Source organism: Malus domestica, chromosome 17 (assembly GCF_042453785.1).
Source record: "Malus domestica chromosome 17, GDT2T_hap1".
Classification (NCBI taxonomy): domain Eukaryota; kingdom Viridiplantae; phylum Streptophyta; class Magnoliopsida; order Rosales; family Rosaceae; genus Malus; species Malus domestica.
Window position 1 is genome coordinate 8,690,931 of NC_091677.1, and position 20,157 is coordinate 8,711,087.

The following is a 20,157-nucleotide window of genomic DNA, read 5'->3' on the forward strand; positions in this document are numbered from 1 at the left end:
AGAATTTGCACGAGGATGCGTACAGTGCCAAATCCACAGGCCTATACAAAGGATCCCGGCCGAATCACTGCATTCGGTCATTAAGCCATGGCCGTTTAGAGGATGGGCCATGGACGTGATCGGCAAAATCACGCCATCTTCTAGAGCTGCTAAGCATGCATGGATAATAGTCGCAACCGATTACTTTACTAAGTGGGTCGAGGCAAAATCATATGCCAAGTTAACATCTAAAGAAGTTTGCGACTTCGTGGAGGAACACATTGTGACCCGATTTGGCGTACCAGAAACGATCATAAGCTATAATGGAACAATTTTCACAGCCGAAAGGTTTAAAGAGTACACGGCAAATTTGAAAATTCGGTTGGAACAGTCCACACCGTATTATCCACAGGTGAATGGGCAGGCCGAGGCAAGTAATAAAGTGTTGATCGGCATCCTAGAAAAAATAATAAAAGAAAGGCTTGGCATGTGGCATTTGAAGTTGAACGAGGCATTATGGGCATACCGAACGTCACCCCGATCGGCGACTGCAACAACCTCGTACGCATTAACATACGGACACGATGCAATGTTGCCAGTCGAGTTAAGTATAAATTCGTTGCGATTGATTGAGCAAAGTAGTTTGTTTAGCGCCGAATATAATCAGTCCATGAGACAAGAATTAGAAGATTTGGGAGAAGTGCGACTTGACGCTTATAACTTACTGGTGGCACAAAAACGGATTGCCGAACGAGCATATAATCAAAAGGTGCGACGGAAAACATTCGGCGAAGGTGAATTGGTCTGGCAAACGGTGTTACCCGTAGGACTAAAAGACCCTAGGTTCGGCAAGTGGTCGCCAAATTGGGAAGGACCGTTCGTTATACATGAGGTATACGGAAAAGGGGCGTATCATCTTAAAGATCGGACCAGTTTGGTTCACAAATTACCAATCAACGGGAAGTTTTTGAAAAAATACTACCCAGTCACGTGGGAAATGCGGGAATAATAATAAAAAAAAAAAAAAAAGAAACCATTTCATTAAGATTGATAAGCATGTACAAGATGAGTAAGTCGATCAGTTTACATTCAAGGGGAAGATGGTAGAAGAGTGCCGAGCAGGGCCTTCAGCTCCAACCACCGCACCTCGCCCATGATGACCTTGGCTTGCCGATTCTTCTTGTCCAGCTTCAACCGCTCAACCCGTTTTGTGGTCGCCGCATACTCGGTTAGGCAATCTTTTTCGCCCGACTCAAAGTCCTTAGCAAGATCGGAGGCGATGGCCGACCTACGTTTCGCTAGTTCCACCATTTGACGGTCGAGCTCGGCCAACGCTTCTCCTTTTGCCTTTAAGGTGTCGATTTTCGGATGAAGGGTGTCTTGGACGGCCGTGGCAGCCTACAGGTCTTGTTCGGCCTTTAGAGCGGTCTGGAAGATACTAAATGTCTCCCGAACCCGCTCCAAGGCCGACGATGCCCGAACGATAACATCTCCGCTCAGACGACCGTCAGCTCCGAGGTCGTTCAGACATGCGCCAAGCAGATCAAGACCGTTGCGCTCGAGTACTTGGGACGCCGAAAGCGACAAGACTTCCCGCAACTGAGATAGAGCGATTGAATCGGCAGCTTCAATCGTGGCGGCCGAAGGGCCAGACCCGGTAGTTGTGCTGGAGATGAGGGCTTTGAATTCAACTTCCCACGAGGCCTGCACACACAAATTAGGTTAAGCCCAAAAGAGGTCATGACAAGGATAGCAAGAGGGTTTCGTTTTTTTTAACCTGTCGAGAGGAGACCTCGGCCATGTCTCCTGGATCGTTGCTCGAACCCAAAGAACTCAATGGCCGAGCCCAGTGTCTTAGATTGCTTCTCAGTTCACGCGGCCGATGGAGGTTATCTACGTTTGATGGCCACTAAGGCGGCCAAGAAATATAGATAACGCCCTTCGGCGCGTAGAATTTTTGGTGAAAAGAGTGTACAGGCACCTGACATTTAGTATTTTCCTCGTTTAGAATTCTAAAGCAGAAAAGCAATCAAGGAAAGACGGTAGAAGGTACTTACGAAGGCCGAAGTAACCTCCTGCGGAGGAATGTGGAAGCCCTGGTCTTGAGGATGAACAGGCGATTCCGTCGTTGCCTCGGGTTCCTCGGCCGGTCGTTTGCCACGGTCGGCTGTGGAGGGGCCGACCGGGATAGCCGTTTCGGATGAGGGAGGGACATCCTGGTCCTGAGAAGGAGCGAGGGGTTCGGCCACCGCCGTTGGTTCCTCGACCGGACGCTTGCCACGATCAGCCGTGGAGGGGCCGGCTTGAACCACCATCTCGGACATTGGAGGAGGTTGTCGGCGAGTATGAGGACGATGTGCCAGCGGGACCTCGTCGCTCCCCTCACTCTCTTCTAGAACGAAGACCGAGGGCTTTGGATTTTTAGGGGAAGTTCCCTCAGTCGCAGAAACCATTTTTTTGGAATAGGTGCCTCCTCGACAGAGGGAGGCACAACTGGTGTACCGGCCCCAGAAACAGGCCGCGTTTGAACTGTCTCTGCGGTTGGAGCTGGCTGTTTCTCGACCAAGGGTTGGCCGACGGCAGGAGAAGGGGAAACACTGGGAGTCGTCGCCCCTGTAGTTTGACTGGAGATGACGTGGATCTCCCGTGCGCCCTTCTTTGCCAGCTTTTTTACCCGCTTGGCAGGCAGCGGAGGTTCGACAGCCAGCTGGGCCTCTTGGCGAGGCCGTTTGGTCAGCACGGCCCGACCAGCAGTTTTATCCTTCTTAGCCACGACCGATTTTTTCTCGGCCGTAGCAACGGCAACTGCCTCCACTTTTCTCAATGGCCGACTACCTGAGAAGATAAAAGCAAATCAGCAAGGCAAATCAATATGCAAAGCTGAAGGAAAAGAGGAGAAATGAACAGCTACCTTGAGTTTGGGGGGCCGATGCCTTCTTAGGTCGGTCGCTGAAGAGTTTGTTCAGCACATCTTCGACCGGAGCACCAAAGAATTCCTGGGTGTAATCTTCCCACCAATCACCGAAGGTGTCAGTGCAAAGGGTTTTTGGGGTGGCCGGTCGAAGGTAGAATTTTTGGCAGTGCTCTTGGAACTCCCTCGCGGCGGTTTTGCATTCCTTCTCCGAGGAACGGGGTTCACGTCCACGGCTTAGGACTGTTCGGGAGGAGAGAAGGGGGACCGGGCAGCCCTGGAGATAGCCGAGCTGTCGAGCAAGGAAGTTAGGATGGTACACTTCCCAACCCGCTTGTTTCCCATCGCAGCCGAGAGGAAGGTCGTGAGTGAGCACAAACGACCCCCAGGACTGACGAAGGTCGGCATCTTCCCCCGCGCCCCACATGGATGTAGGCAGTCTGATGGAGGATGGATAGTCTCGACGACGACATATCAGGAATTCGTCGTTGGAGAGGTCATCAAGAGCGAAGAGGTACCTAAATACCTCTTCGGCTTGGTGATGAGGTGTCGGTCGGGAGGCCAGCTGAGGTCCAAGCGCCTCCGTTGGTGAGAAGTCGGCTATGGCCGGCCGAAGGGAGGCAAAGTAAACTTGTAACCAGAGTTGGAAGACCCAGAGGGGACCATTCTAGTGAGGGTCGATTTTGTGAAGGGTCGCCTCAGCCAGGCAACGGAAGAGATGGGCGAGAATGTTGGAGCTCAGTGACAGGAAGTGACCACTAGCCAGGGCCTCGGCTATCGGCATGTTCTCGACCAAGCATTTGTTCGACTTGGTACAACAAATGTACTTGTTGTACCAATAGAAGAGGAAAGCTTCATGTTCTCCTTCTCGCAGGTCCTCTTCTCCTCGGCCGGGGAAATGGAGATAGAGGGTGTTGTAATTGAAGAAGTTCTTGTGGAGCTTCTGAATGTCTTCTTTCGACGGGATTTGACCTTCACGGTTCAACATCTCGAAAGCCCGTCGATCAAAAAGCGTATTCAGGTCAATATTCGACGAGTACCCAGAGAGGGCTGCGTCGATAGGGATCCCGGTTGCTGAAGTCCCCAAAATGGCGGTGACATCAAGAATGGTGGGACCAATGGGACCAAGGGGAAGAACCATGGTGTTGGTGGCCGAGCACCAGAAGCACAAGGCGGCTAGGAGAAGCTCCTTGTCGAGAACAACATCCATTGACGAGAGGAGGATGACGTCGTAGATGCCGAGGGCCTTCCATTGCTCGCCAAAGAGCCTTTCCATTCGAACAACCCAGGCTGCCCAGGTTGTGGTCGTCGAGGGCCAGGAGCCTTGGGGTTTCGCCGCATCCCATCTCAACCATTCAAACCCTTGGAGCAAGGGTGTTAGGCAGTGCTCATGGAGAAGGCCAGTAATGGTCGACGGTACTGTCGCCTTGAAAAGAGGACCCACGATTTGGTGGGGAGTGCTTATGTCACTTTCAAACCGTATGGTTTTGATCGAGCTCCGATCAAGAATTTTCTGATGTTGTTCGCATTCCCTGGAAAGCTTAGAGATGAAGGACGCCATTGTAGGAAGGAAGCACAGCGTAAAAAGTTTTCTGGGTTGGGGGATTTGAAGACGAAGACCTGGGAAAAAGAAATGTGCTGGAGAATAAGGGCAAGAAATTTCGGAATAATTTTGGAAGCGTAAAGTATGAATGAGGGATTTCAGTATTTATAGGATTTTGGCAGGAAGGGCAATCGTTTGAAATTCAAAACAAAGGGCAAAATCGACCGAAGGAATCGCTGATCATGATGAACATCTGGGAAATGCAGTTGAGAAGACCGAAGGGTTCAGGTTTTGGGGGCGCACGATCGCGTGTGACGGCGAAATTAATGGCGGAAGACGTTTCGACGCCTGTACGATGACAAGTGGACTCATGGATTGAGGTAGTGGCTCGCTGATTGAGGTAGTGGTTAAGTTCAGCCATAAGGTCATAATGGTAAGGCGGTTCAGGCAGCCGCACGCCTTAGACGTCATTATTGGGGATTGGCCGTGTTGGAGGACGCCACGTGGCGAGTTTGGTTAGCAGGATCAAGATCGTGCAATCATGTTCAATAAATGCGCCTTGGAACTCGGGCATTGGGGTTCTGAGTGGTAGATTCGCTTCTTCAAGGCCGAAACTCGGCTGAAGAATTCAGGCCGAGGACCTCAGAAGCGAGGGGGCAATGTTTGGGCCCAAAATAATAGTTTGGGCCGAGGGTAGGATCATTCTCGGCCCGGGAGGCCGTGCGGCAAAAGGGCCATGGATCGTTCAACTCGTGGGCTTCCAAGCCTAGGTCAGTTAGATCAGAACGCAAGTCGAGTCCTAGTACAATAGGGAGTCTCGGCGGGATCAGTAATCCAGAAAGCGAATCCGGCTCAGTTAAGGACTAGATTCATAGTCCTAGTAAAGATAGGACTGGTCGAGGTGGTGTTGATCCGGAGAGGAAGACCTAGTCCGAGTAGGATTTTAACTCGGATTCAAGGTCCAGTGCTATAAATAGGGGAGGCTGTGCGTCAGTGAGAGCCCCCTGCAAATCAATACAAAATTGCCCTGCGCAAATTCTCACAACTTGTGATTTTTCTTTTTCCTTTTTCGCTGACACATCTTCCGTTGGCATCAACAGCACTGTGGAAGCAACCGGTGATATCTTAAGTCGGCATAGATAGCTCTGTCACCGTAGAATCAATCGGTCTCGCAGTATCTTCCGTTGGCATCAACAGCACTGCGGCAAGAACGGTTGATTACCTATCCAAGTCTCGGTCGAGAAGGGTTTCTGAACCCTTATTGGTCGAGGTCATCTCATCAGCCTTCTCGGCGAAGTGAGGTGTTACACGTTATTACGTTCGGCACATTGAAAGCCGAATTTGATATTGAACTTCGTAAGAATAGTAACCTTGTCTTCAGGTTCGAGAGCCCAAGAGGTCGAGACGTGTTCCTTTCTCGGCCGCAATCGCAAGACGCAGAAGTCAGCCGCGCACCCAAAGCAACATCAACAAATTTACTCCTCGGCCGAGCTCGGCCGACGAGTTGGCACGCCCCACAATCACCGAAGAACGTAGTTAGCTTATAGATTACTTGGCCTGCGCGCCACGTAGGCTTTGTAGTTTCTAGGGTCAACACTTCCTTAAACGCAAAATCTTATGATTAAATTCCCTTCCTTGTAATGTTGCATGTAACCAAAAAAGTAGGGCACACACATCATTATTTTTGCATACTCAAATATGGGATGTCAAATCAAATGAATGAAAAAGATTAATAGATAAAATTTAATAAGGGAATTGTTATTAGCATTCTAAAAATCTCATTCTACACTCCAAAGTTTCTATATTAGGAAAGAAAAATATACTTGTGGGGAGTGTAGAATGAGATTTTTGAAGTTCCAATAACACTTCCCTTTAATAAAAATGAAAAGTAAAAATAGATATGTGAAAAGTATTATAAAAAAAATAAGTTCAATTGTTAGGAAAATAGCAATAATGCACCAACGTGTATAAGCAGGGATTTTCTAATGGTGATGAAATGATAGTGATGCTAAGAGTAGACGTGTGACTTGTGGGTTGTTAATGCAAGTGAATTTTACAATTGGTAAGAAATATACTAGACTAAAGCAATGCTCACAAATACACAAATAACTTGTGAGCAATTAATGCAATTGAATCCTACAATGCACGAACGGTTTTTCACACGATTAATTTTGTTACTAGTAAGTGTGGATTGTCGAAACTGGTGTCTACACAATCTCGTCACTACACTAGTAACATAACATTCAATTATTCAATCAAATGACGATGTCGTATATATAGTATGTGTGCCAGCCCGACCTACAAGCTTGCACAGTTTTGGAAGAACGACAAAAATATCAATCAAAGCAATAGGCCACGTTTCCCTTCATTGACAGAGAGAAGGTCATCTACGAGTCTTTTCCTATCAAATCCTGCCGACTAAGTAATTCGATTTTGCAAAATCGTGCGGCTGATGTCACTTTTTGTTTTTGATTTTCCTTCACTCTTTTTCTCTTCAACACGCATGTTTTTTGTCAATCACGATTCAGTGATACTATTGTTTGCTTAGAAATGAAAGATCTTTAGTTTCAAATCTCGTGATAAATTTGATATCAAATTAAACTGTCAATTAATAAGAAAGAGATGGGTGACGGTACGGAGATCCGCATGATCCGGATGAGGGAGGTAATGTGGAAGGAATGGTAAAAGCACCTCCAATTTCTCCAAAACCGTGTGCAGTTCACTGAATTGGGAGGGGGTGAGCCCTAATGTGTCACTTGTTCCAGCCTCCAGAAAATATAAAAAGAGTCTCAAGTTTGAAGTGGAGCACCCTTTACTGATGTGATGCACCAAAATATCTTGTATGGGAGACTGTGAAGGTGCGCAATGAGTCAATTTAAACTGCTGGGGTCCCACCTCAAACTCCATAGTCAAATTTTGAAAAGAACTTGAATTGTCTGCCCTCTCACATCTCATTTTCTTCTCTTCCCCTCTTATTTTTATGATCACGATTAAGTCACGTCAATATTTTATATTGATTTTTTTATACAAATAATAAGATAAAAAGTAATGAGAATATAAAATATTGACATAGTTTAACCGTAACCATAAAAATAGTAGAGGATAAGAAAAATATGAGATGAAGAGAACAGACAATTCATCTCCTTTTGAAAAGAACCTGGAGCCCACAAGACTTGATTTATTATGGATAGCCACTGGACCCCTAGGACAACATCACGACCCCCAAGGTAAAACAAACAGGTAACTGTAGCAATTATATTGTCCCACCTTCATCAGAACCTGTTTGCAACAATAGTGGCCGTTGGGTGGACATAGCTCCCAAACCTCGGATGAGAAGTGAATTACAAATATTTTTAATAAATTTCAAGATAATTATTCTGATATCAAGATGTTATCCATCAGAGTGATTATTTTGGCGTTTATGTTAAAATATTTTTACATCAACAAACAGACTCTTTCTTCAACACGATTATAGTTATATTTCATCTTATCATGTGGTCTACTGCAGCTAGAAGTCTAATTTCACTAATGATAAACTCGGTGGGGTTCAACTTGAGGAGGTGTCTATAATATTTTCACTTGGCCGGTCAAATGGGGGTATGCCACGTGAGTTATATCATGCATAAGATGAGCAAGAGATAAGGATGGCATACCATGAATTATTGGAGTTGTTTCCCAGAGTCATTATCTTGCATGCACGTGGTCAAGTATTTGAAATTTTGAGCCTAGCTAGCATCGATTCAGGTTGTGATAATTATTAGCAAAGGGATTGGCTTATCAAGAGTTAAAATGTGGCGGTGACATCGCATATTAGCATGGGGAAGAGGTGGTAGAGTTGCAATTGGAGTCCACAAAATTATCAACCGCGTACTCGTCCCTATAAATACAGGACATCGTGCAACATTTGGGGCCCTCCAATTCAACACATAACTGCCTTGCGCAAACTCTCTCAACAACTTGAGATTTTTATTTTCTCTTTTCGCTAACACATCTTCCGTTGGCATCAACAGCACTGTGAAAGCAACCGGTGACATCTTAAGTCGGCATAGATAGCTCTGTAGCCGTAGAATCAGTCGGTCTCGCAGCATCTTCCGTTGGCATCAACAGCACTGCGGCGAGGACGGTTGGTTACCTATCCAAGTCTTGGTCGAGAAGGATTCCCGAATCCTTATTGATTGAGGTAATCGCATTAGCCTTCTCGGCGAAGTGAGGTGTTATAGTTTACTGAGCTCGGCGCATTGCATGCCGAGTTATTTTATGATTGGATACTCTCAAGTGGGATTTAGAGTTCGGCATTCAGACGGCCGAACCACGTTTACTATCAAGACTTATATTCGTTTTGAGTATTTGTGCCCTTACATTTTGGTGTCGATTCGGCGTGAGTTTACTCTGACGAATAATATCACTGTGACCGAATCTGACGACGACGATTCGTGAACTTCGTAAGAATAGTAGCCTTGTCTTCAGGTTCGAGAACCCAAAAGGCCGAGACGTATTCCTTCCTCGGTCGCAATCGCAAGATGCAGAAGTCAGCCGCGCGCCCAACGCAACATCAACAAATTTACTTCTCGGCAAAGCTCGACCGACGAGTTGGCATGCCCCGCATTCACCGAAGGACATAGTTAGCTTATAGATTACTCGGCCTGCGCGCCACGTAGGCTTTGTAGTTTTTAGGGTCAACGGAACCACATTAAGGCTCCAGGTGGGAAAGAAGCCAAACTGTCAGTGGTCGAAACCAAGGTATGACCCTATCAAAATCAATACTGATGCTGCTTGGTGTAAGCGTACCCTGCGCGCTGGCCTGGGATGGCTTGGCTGTGACTTTGCTGGCCTGCTCCAAGCGGTTGGAGGCACGGGGTACGGCTTCTATCATAGTGCGGCTGCGACGGAAGCTTGTGCTATCTGAGACGCCCTGAAAGCTTGTATTGTTCAAGAGTTTGATCACGTGGTTATTGAATCCGATGCTAAGGCGGTTATCCTGATGCTGAGGAAGGAAATTGCTCAAGACTTTAGCATCGAATGCATCCTTGGCGATATTGAGGCTCTAGTGTCGAGGCTGAAGGCGATGTCCTTTGTCTAGTGCAACTGTGCTGCCCACTTGGTGGCTAAGTATGTGTTCAAGGAGGCTTGAGCTTTTTCATGGGACTGTATAAGACCAGACTTTTTGTTTAATACCCTTGCTCAGGATGTAAACATTTCTATCCGCCTTTAATATATTTCTATCTTTCGTTAAAAAAAAAAAGTGGCCACCCTAATTGCTTGACTAATCTAGAGTCGATGAAATTATGGGTGCTTCCAGAGTCTAATAACATTCTAACAGTATGATTATTAACCAAACCTTCCACCTTCATAGTTTGAACCGAGGGCTTGGCACTAGTGCCATAAAAGGCACACTCACTCAAGGCCATGCTTTGTAACTCCCCAGGAAGAGCAGTTGGTTCATCATCTCCAAACTCGTCATCAGAAGCTATATCCAACATGAGAAGCTGCTTATGAGCACATTTGTGTCCCTTATCCCACTTGTCATCACATTTATAAAGCATTTATGCTCATAAGCACTTTTATTGGAACCAAATACATGTGTTTCCGGAAAAGCCACTTCTATGCTTCTTCTAGGAAGCAATTCCTGGCATTTTTATTGCCCAAAAATACTTTTTAATTTTTTTCTATCAAACGTTGTCAGGAGCGCTTTAAGCATTTCTAAAAGTACTTATAAACAAGGCCGAAATAATAGAAGTTCCTGAAGGACACAATTCAATCGGAAATCATACCTCAAATAAATCTATCGGCTTGTATCAGCGTATGAATAACTCCCCAATCAAGCTTTCTTATGTAATTTAACTTCTTTTTTAATAAAGATGGTTTCATATATGTTATATTGCCTAACAAAACAGAAACCTGAAAAATATATAAACAAATGACTTAGCAGACCTGGGTCAACGTTTGAACAGATTCTTGTACATGATTCCAAAGAGTTTCTTCAAAGCCTGCACATCGACTTGTTTGGAAGTCCTGTGGCAGTGGACTTCAATCTTGTTAACCGGTATTGTTTAGATGTGTTGGAAGTTTTGAGACTCTTATCCTATATTGGGGAAAACAAGACTCACAAACACCTTTATATATGTTTTGTCTTCTACAATATTAGTTGAGTGTTGGGTCATTTGGAATGAGGATTGAGGCTTGGGCCACCTATTGTGCGGATTAGGCTTGATAATTATACCATAATATTAATATAAATTAATATTAAATAATCAAGAATCAAGACAAGGGCCTTGGACCTTAGGGCCTAGGAATTAAAAATTAATCAGATCAATTAGTTTTTAATTTCGAATTAAGTTTTTAATTAAAAAACGTTTTGATTAAAAGGAAAACTAATGAAAAGGGCTTGAAAACTTTGAGTTTTAATGATAAGGACAAAATAAAGGGTAAAGTGAATAGTACCATGATTGACTTTTTAGTGTTAAAATGTGGTTTTTCGTTAAAGTGAACAGTACCAGGTGCTTTTCGTTAAAGTTCCCTTGATTAAAAGACACAGCTCTTAGAAAGAGTTGTGTAGCTTCTGAAAGACACAGCTCTTAGAAAGAGTTGTATGGCTTCAGATATATCCAAAAGGTATTTGAAGAGGTATGAAAGAGCCTACATATTTGGAGTCCTCCATTCCATCATAAATCATCTTTTTTCTTCCTACTTTTTTTCCGTACGAAATTCCTAGAGAGTAAACACTCAAAGCAAATTCGCTAGAATTCTATAATCCAGTGCGGGTTATAGAATTAGGTAGTTGTATCCTGGTCGAGTAGACGTTGTAGAACCACAAGCACAAGAGTGGGACGGAAATACTGTTCGAAGGACATAGCTTTTGCGCTAGCCTCTACCTTCTGTAATCAAGTTAGTACCATTGATATTGTTATATTGAATTCTGTATTTTTTGTGTAATTTCATTCTGCACAGCAAATATTTTGTTAATAAAATATTCAATTTCGAGTTCTGTTATTTCTGTTATTTTTGTTTATTTCTGAATTGTTCTCCAACAAGATGTAGGAAGTAAACCGTAAAGCAAAAAACTGCACAGATTTGTTTTAACGGATTTTGAATTACATACTAAAAGTGTAAAACTATTCATAAAACTAGACATAATCCAACTGCAAACCTTTAAACTACATGGGTTGAAATGAGTTCGTAAAACCACCACAACTCATGTCGTAGGCCATATGACACTAAGATTCCGACTAGTGGAGCTAACTCAAATTACAACAAGCTGAAAAGTTTGGAACCAACCTGGCGAGGCTGAGAAACAAGTGTGCTAAAGTCCTTCACATCACTACGGATATTTCCGTCGTCATATTGTCCCCCAAGTCCACTTTCAGCATCGTAGTATGGAAATTGCCCATCATCGTTGCATTGTTTGCCTTGATTCATCTGATACAACACCAAGTACTCTATATAAACTACTTGCACATTTATCAGTAACAAAATAAATAAGTAAATAAAAGGATTGAGAAAACAAATGGACGTTCGAAAAAATTAATTGTTGGTATATCTTTGTTATCAAAAAAGAATTTATTACCTAAGGACTTCCTGCGTCGCCTTCCAAGGCACTACAGCAAAAAAGAGCATATCATGAAATAGAAAGAGTGCACCAAAAAATATGTGGTATGATTGTTGACAGTTGACACACGTTACCTTTACTTGAGGTAGAAGAAATAGCTTTATAAGCTCTTCTGGTTAATAGTGGCCATCCTCAGGAAGTTTTGTATTACAGGATGCTCCACTTGCAGGGAGCAGTAAGGATTTTGGATTTTTGGGAGGAGCAAAAATATCTGAGAACTCTTCTTCCAAGGATTTTGTGAAATCAAGATCCTACTGTGCTTTGGTCTTCTTTTGTTTAACTGTTAGTAGTTACTAGTTGTTCTGCAGGACGATCGTTATCTGAAACTGAAAAAACCGATTGTGTGTGATGTGTTACCATACTATTGAACCACAAGAGATACTTCCATTGATCATTGAACCTGACCTTTAATTTTTCGATGCTTCCAATAATCAGTACCTACCCACGCATTTTGTTTTGAAGTTAATCCAAGACTTAAGAACAAAAACCCTTCAACTTTCTCATGTCTCTCGTCCAAATCAAGCTCGTGGTAAGCACCCGGTTCAATATTCTACAAAAGTTGAAAATTATCAGGGAATGAAGTCATTCTTCAATTATTCATAAAACTAAAATGAAAAACCGATGGAACAAATATTTACGATTCAAACTTAATACGAATAGTATGTTCGAAAAACCTCATGATAACTAGGGAAATTTGAACTTTCACAGTTAAGGTCCTCCTCCACGACGCTTGTTTGGTCATCATGATCATAAGCCCAGTTCCCTCAATTCTCAGATACATCACAATCAAAATCAGCTTCATTGTTATACGCAGCATCAACTTGCTCTGCTGATTCTTGATCAAATCGATCAACTAAACTCGTGAGAATTGGTGAAATTTCATCTTTGATTTCGCATGTTCAATACCATCTGTTCTACATATTCTATAAAATATCAAGAAAAAGTTAATCTTAGTAAACCACATCATTCTCATTTGGAAAAAAATGGGAAGATGAGATTTCGAAGAACTCAATAGAATACCGAAAACGCAACTCACCACCAGCAAAAGAACGATCAATGGTATCTGATTTATCAAGTCAATTATCAGGTGCTATGCACTTCCCTGGTACTTCCGAAGAGTGAAAGAGCACTCTGCATCCACCATATACTCCAAGATTATTCATTAAAAGACCCTTGGCCCCACCTTCATCAAATTGTTCAGAAGTCTGATGATAGAGGGAATCAACTGCAAATGCAACTGAAAATACAAACAAAATTGTGTCACAAACTTGGCCTCGCATCGCACAATATAAAACTAGTAATAAGGATAGCACAGGATGAGTGATCATCGTCAAACTTTTTTACTTTTAGAGCCTCAAAAGATGATTCCAGCGTCGATAAGGGAGATATCTGCATGTATGGATTTATGTCAGCATTTACAGATGAGCTGCTTAAAGATAACTATACCACATAGTCATCATTCCGATAAACCATAAAAAAATCACATTGCTTCTGCCAGGAAAGGTCATTGATTGTATGTTCTCTAATTCATTGTATAGGTTATAAATGCAAAGGTTAATACAGCAAAACTATCGATTTTATCTACCTTGAAACGGTATAATGACTAATATGCCAAGAACGCAACTTTCACAAAATTTACTTTGTCCGCAGGTTAGAAAATTGTTCTGAATCAAGTACAGAACCACTTTTAAAATCAATATACTTCTTTTTGTCTTGCAAGTGAATACACTTAAGTAAAAAACAAACGGGCAAAGTTATAGCCGATAGCAAACCCAACCTTGTTCAGATTCTTGGCCTACTCTATTCATCCCACCAAGGACCTTATATGCCCCGGAGTGAATCCACCCTCATTGAGTAAATTTTGACTCCAGCTTCAAGAGTGCAGCTTGCCTGCACATATAGAGAAGTGACACATATTTAAGCAAACATAGCATATCCTATCGAATATGTGAACTTTCGGCCACTCGCTTCAAAAGTGGTTTTACCAAAATCTTGGTATTGATGGATTTCAAACTCCAAAACGTATCCAAAACATCGTAGTATCGATAGGCGGAATTCACCTTTTAAAAATTCGTCTCTTTTACTCTTCAACATTAATAATGTCCGTTAAATGGTCAATCAAATTCAGCTCCCATGTATTTTTCTGATTAATTTTCTGCGCACCCAACAGATCAAAATCAAACATTTAAGAAAAATTTCACAACAAACATCAAAATCTAATACAGTAAAAAATGGCTCACTCATTTGACAAATAAAATACTAAAAAAATTGAAACTTTTTGTTAAAAAAATTAATTTCAAAACTTTCAATTACTTGAAAAATCTAAACTGACATTTTCACTTTTGAAGTAAAAATGGCTAGTGTATGAATTTATGTCGATCAAGCATATGGTGATGGATTTACAGTTCGTGCTTATAATATAAAAATCGTTCAAATTAGAAAGCACTCAATAAAAATCATCATTATAGAAAATCAAATAATTCTAAGGTTAATTAGTCAATAAATTTCAGCAAATAGATATAGATGGTTTGTAACGCTTGTATTGACTCTAACCATCTGTTTTTAGACAGTTCAATGATTAAATGATCTCATATTTTATTAATTTTACAAAAAAAATCTTTACCAAGTGATTTATAACATTAACACTTTTGACTGCAAGAATAAAATTCTGTAAATCGATCACAAAATATTTTGACAATGAACTTCTCCTCGTCCGGTGAGGATCCAAGTAAATTCCAAAGACAAATGCCAAATTATATGGAAAAGGTGAAGGTGCACATACCGATTCCTGTGGCTTGGGATGCTTCAGCTGGCTTCAACTTTTCAGCCAAAATATCCCAGGCAATTTTGGCTCTGCGGGTGCCCCTAATAAAAGAAAAAGTATCGGCCCCACAAGAAACCTGGATCGAGTGCAAAGCCTCGGCATTACTCTTCCTCCAAGCTTGAAATTCAACTTCACCATCTTCTCGTTTAGGAGGCTCAGTGGTGGCTTCCACAACTTCCCAAAGACCTTTTGCCAACTCGCAAACTCCATTCTTCATAGTTATTTTGGTTTAGAAGTTCATGAACAATTGAACTTGGGACAACTGTGTCTGTCATCTTCAATCTGTAAATTTATCAAATATAAATTCAGTGGTGGAGTAAGAAATTCTGTTAAGGAGAGTCAATCTTAAATCACGATAAAATTATCATAAATTAAACTTATAAATGAAAATTACTTACAAAATGATCATAAGTATCAACTTATTTAGCATAAAAAATATTCAATGTGGCACATATAAATACAAAATTTTCAAATTGTTATGAGGGTCATTTGATGCTTCTAGGCTTTAACTGGCTCCGCTAGTGTATGAATTTATGTTGATCGAGCATATGTTAAAACAAACTCCGCCTGTGTAAGTTTATCTTACATTGCCGGTCCCAAACCCGGGTAAAGGAGGAGGGGGAGGGCGTCAGGTAGTCGACAGCCGGCACTCCTCGATTACGTCAAATCCTTATGAAAATGAATCCAGAACGAAATCGCGCTAAAGCTAGGGCATCACCCATAAGTGGCACGCTGTGTGGCCCGAGCACAGTGATAAGTAAGCAAGGGTCGCTGTATCTCCATCGGCACCCGGATGCAGTGTTAAATGAGCAAGGGGACCATAGAAACTTCTTTTCGAACGACTCCACTCAAAGTTGTTTGGGAGCATATGCTCCTATCAACTTTACACAGGACACACAAAAGAAGTACTTTGATCCTATTGGACGGGGGAGGGTGAAGAAGCTAGGACAGAAGGGTAGAGTTCAAGATAGTAGAATGCGTTTAGGAACATGGAATATAGGAACCTTAACGGGAAAATCTATGGAAGTAGTGGAAGTTATGGTGAGGAGAAGGATAAATATTATGTGCCTACAAGAAACTAAGTGGGTTGATCTTAAGGCAAAGGATCTAGAAAACTCAGGGTTTAAACTTTGGTATTCAGGCACAAATAGAACGAGAAACGGTGTTGGCATCATCGTGGACAAGACTTTGACACAAGATGTTGTAGATGTTAAGAGGGTAGGAGATAGAATCATGGCAATCAAGATTGTAATAGGACAAGAACTCATCAATGTGATTAGTGCTTACGCACCTCAAGTAGGGTTGGATACGAGTTCGAATGAGAAATTTTGGGAAGACTTTGGAGAGTTGGGGTAAGGAATTGCCCAGACGGAGAAGTTATTTATAGGAGGAGATCTCAATGGACATGTGGGCAGGGAGACAGGCAACTATGGAGGTTTTCATGGTGGCCATGGTTTTGGGGAGAGAAACGAGGATGGGGAAGCTATCTTGGATTTTGCAATGGCATATGATCTCTTCTTAGCCAACACCTTCTTTAAGAAGAGAGAAGAACATGTGATCACCTACAAGAGTGGGTCGTCAAAAACATAAATAGATTTTCTTCTAATGAGGAAAGGGGATCGTATAACTTGTAAGGATTGCAAAGTTATACCGGGAGAGAGCTTGGCTAATCAACATCGCTTGTTGGTGATGGATGTACATATCAAAAGAGTGAGAAAAAAGAACAAGACTTGGAAGTGCCCACGGACTAGATGGTGGAATCTAAAAGGAGAAAAACAAGTCATTTTCAAAGAGAAAGGAATCACCCAGTGTGTGTGGGATAGAGAGGGGGAAGCTAGCCAAAGGTGGGATTCCATGGCTAGTTGTATCCGAAAAGTAGCAAAAGAGGTATTAGGAGAGTCCAAGAGCTTTGCTCCACGCCAAAAGGAATCTTGGTGGTGGAATGCGGAGGTACAAACAAAGGTGAAGGTTAAGAAGGAATGTTGTAAAGCCTTATACAAGGACAAGACCGATGAAAATGGTGAAAGGTATAGAAGAGCGAAGCAAGAGGCAAAGAAAGCTGTGAGAGACGCTAAGTTAGCGGCTTATGACAATATGTATAAACGACTAGATACCAAAAAAGGAGAGTTAGATATCTATAAACTAGCTAGAGCAAGGGAAAAGAAGACAAGGGACCTAAACCAAGTGAGGTGCATCAAGGATGAGGATGGAAAGGTTCTTACTACAGAGAACGCGGTCAAAGACAGATGGAGAGGTTATTTTCATAATCTTTTCAATGAAGGACATGAAATGAGTACTTCTTTAGGGGAGTTGAGTAACTCAGAAGAGTGTAGAAACTACTCCTTTTATCATCGAATCAGGAAGGAAGAAGTGGTTGTAGCTTTGAATAAAATGAAGCATAGAAAAGCAGTGGGCCCAGACGATATACCGATCGAAATGTGGAAAGTCTTGGGAGAGACAGGTATAGCATGGCTCATTGACATTTTCAGTAGGATTTTGAAAACGAAGAGGATGCCAAATGAGTGGCGAAACAGCATTTTGGTGCCTATCTACAAGAATAAGGGCGACGTACATAATTACAAGAACTATAGGGGTATTAAGCTAATGAGTCATACAATGAAGCTCTAGGAGAGAGTCATTGAGCATAGATTGAGGCAAGAGACACGGGTTTCTGACAACCAATTCGGGTTCATGCCACGGCGCTCAACCATGGAGACAATCTATCTCTTATGAAGATTGATGCAAAGATATAGAGATGGGAAAAAGGATTTACACATGGTCTTTATAGATTTGGAAAAAGCGTATGATAGGGTCCCAAGAGACATTCTTTGGCGGATTTTAGAGAAGAAAGGAGTACGAGTAGCATATATTCAAACTATAAAGGATATGTATAAAGGAGCAAAGACTGCCGTAAGAACTCATGAAGGACAAACCGAAAGCTTCCCCATAACTGTAGGATTACATCAAGGCTCATCCTTAAGCCCTTACCTTTTTGCGTTGGTAATGGATGAGTTAACAGGACATATTCAAGATGATATTCCTCGGTGTATGCTTTTCGCAGACGATATAGTGTTGATAGATGAAACTCAAGAAGGGGTAAATGCGAAGCTTAACCTTTGGAGAGAAATGTTGGAATCTAAAGGTCTTCGCCTAAGCCGATCAAAGACAGAATATATGGAGTGCAAGTTCAGTGCAAATGGAGGCCAAAATGAGTTAGGGGTGAGGATCGGAGATCAGGAAATACCAAAGAGCGATTGTTTTCGCTACTTAGGATCTATCTTGCAAAAGAACGGAGAATTAGATGAAGATCTCAACCATAGAATACAAGCTGGATGGATGAAGTGAAAGAGTGCATCCGGCGTATTGTGTGACCGTCGTATGCCACTGAAGCTCAGGAGAAAATTTTATAGGACGGCAATAAGGCCGGCGATGTTGTATGGCACAGAATGTTGGGCGGTGAAGCATCAACACGTACATAAAATGGGTGTAGCGGAGATGAGGATGCTTCGTTGGATGTGTGGGCACACAAGAAATGATAAGATTAGGAATGAGGATATCCGAGGTAAAGTAGGAGTAGCCGAAATTGTAGGAAAGCTGAGAGAAAATTGGTTACGATGGTTTAGACATGTGCAAAGAATGCCTACTGACGCTCCGGTTAGAAGATACGACTACGAGACAGAGGTTTAGGGTCGAAGGGGTAGAGGAAGACCTAGGAAAACTTTGGAAGAGACTCTAAGAAAAGACTTAGAGTACTTGGATCTAACGGATGACATGACACAGGACCGAGCACAATGGCGTTCTAAGATTCATATAGCCGACCCCACTCAGTGAAGAAGGTTTTGGTGTATTTAACACAATACGTTGAAATGAAGCAAAGCTTATTTATTGATATCTCCGATAAGTTACAAATATGAACATATACATGAGTCAAAATAAACAAACAAGAGGGAGCCTTCACAAAGGTTTCTTAGGAGAAGTCTCAGCAGTCGGCAGAGCCCCAGAAAGAGAAGGCACCGGAGGGGGATGATTCGGAGCCTCAGTACTGGACAGAACCCTAGAAGGAGAAGGCATCGAAGGTTGATCATTTGGAGCTTCATTACGCGGTACAACCTTTGGAACAAACCCACAAACCGCTGATGATCAAGTAAAACCTGACCATCAGATTCCTTCATCTAGTCAAGCTTCCTCTTCATGTTTGTAGCATAGTCATGTGCGAGCCGGTGCAACTGTTTATTCTCATGCTTGAGCCCTCTAATCTCCTGTTTGAGACTCATAACTTCAGCCGCCAATGATTCAACTTGGCGGGTTCGAGCAAATAGGCGTTAGGCCATATTAGACACAGAACCTGCACATTGAACACTCAGAGCCAGAGAATCCTTAACAGCCAACTCATCAAACCGTTTGGGAAGTAGTCTGTTATCTTTGGGAGTGAGAAGGTTCCTAGCCACCACCACATCGGTCATATCATTCTTCATCACGGAATCCCCAACGGTAAGAGGACCAGTAGGGGATAAGAAGGATCGGCGTCATATGTTGTCTGGAAAAGGCGTGGCTGCCTCTTCCACAAGGTTCAAATCAAAACGACGGTCGGAGGGGCCAAACATTTTCAAAGGTGTTGAAGAGAGAAGAGGTTGGACAAGTCAAGATCTTAGAAGTGCAAGAATGGAGCTTCTACTGGTGGAGATTTAAGTATGCTTTGGAACTTAATGCCAACCTCTATAAAAATCTACACTCGACAGAGCTTCAGAAATCGAAGAGGCGCCTAAGAAATCGAAAAGGCGTTTGCTTTCTCAAAAGTTGGGCTGCTCAGAGACCACGAGGGCCGATCTCAAAAATTGAAGAGGCGTTTGCCTTCTCAAAAGCTGGGCTGCTCAAAGACTACAAAGGCTGATATCAGAAATCGAATAGGCGCTTGCTTTCTCAAAAGCTGAGCTGCTCAGAGACCATGAGGGCCGATCTCAGAAATTGAAGAGGCATCAGCTTTTTTCAGCCTTTTCAGCACCTGTCACATGCACACTCAGCTTTGCGGAAATTACGGGCATTCTGTTGAAGATTTCTGGTGAAGTAGAAAGCACGTGAATCTTACTGTTCAATCATCCACTTTCCACACGCACCATCAGCTCATGGGTACCACAAATAACTTTGCCAAAGATCTCTGACAAAGTTTAGACACGTGAAGCTTGCAGCTCCCACTACATCGCTATGACCAAGAAGGGTAAAAGAATAGCAAAGAAACAACACTAATAAAGTTTAGACACATAATTTTTGAAGGTCTAGCTACCATATTATTACCC

General features: G+C 42.7%; 1 long non-coding RNA gene and 1 pseudogene across 1 annotated transcript; both read right to left on the reverse strand.

Moving 5' to 3' along the window:
• Nucleotides 1–11,723: 11,723 nt before the first annotated feature.
• Nucleotides 11,724–12,255, reverse strand: LOC139193506 (uncharacterized). Its single transcript, XR_011577703.1, has 3 exons — nucleotides 12,114–12,255; nucleotides 11,998–12,028; nucleotides 11,724–11,849 (listed from the first exon to the last, which is right to left on the reverse strand). It is a non-coding gene; the product is annotated as an uncharacterized lncRNA (long non-coding RNA).
• A 49-nt stretch (nucleotides 12,256–12,304) lies between these two features.
• On the reverse strand, nucleotides 12,305–13,376 carry LOC139193505 (condensin complex subunit 2-like; annotated as a pseudogene).
• Between the last annotated feature and the right edge of the window lie 6,781 nt (nucleotides 13,377–20,157).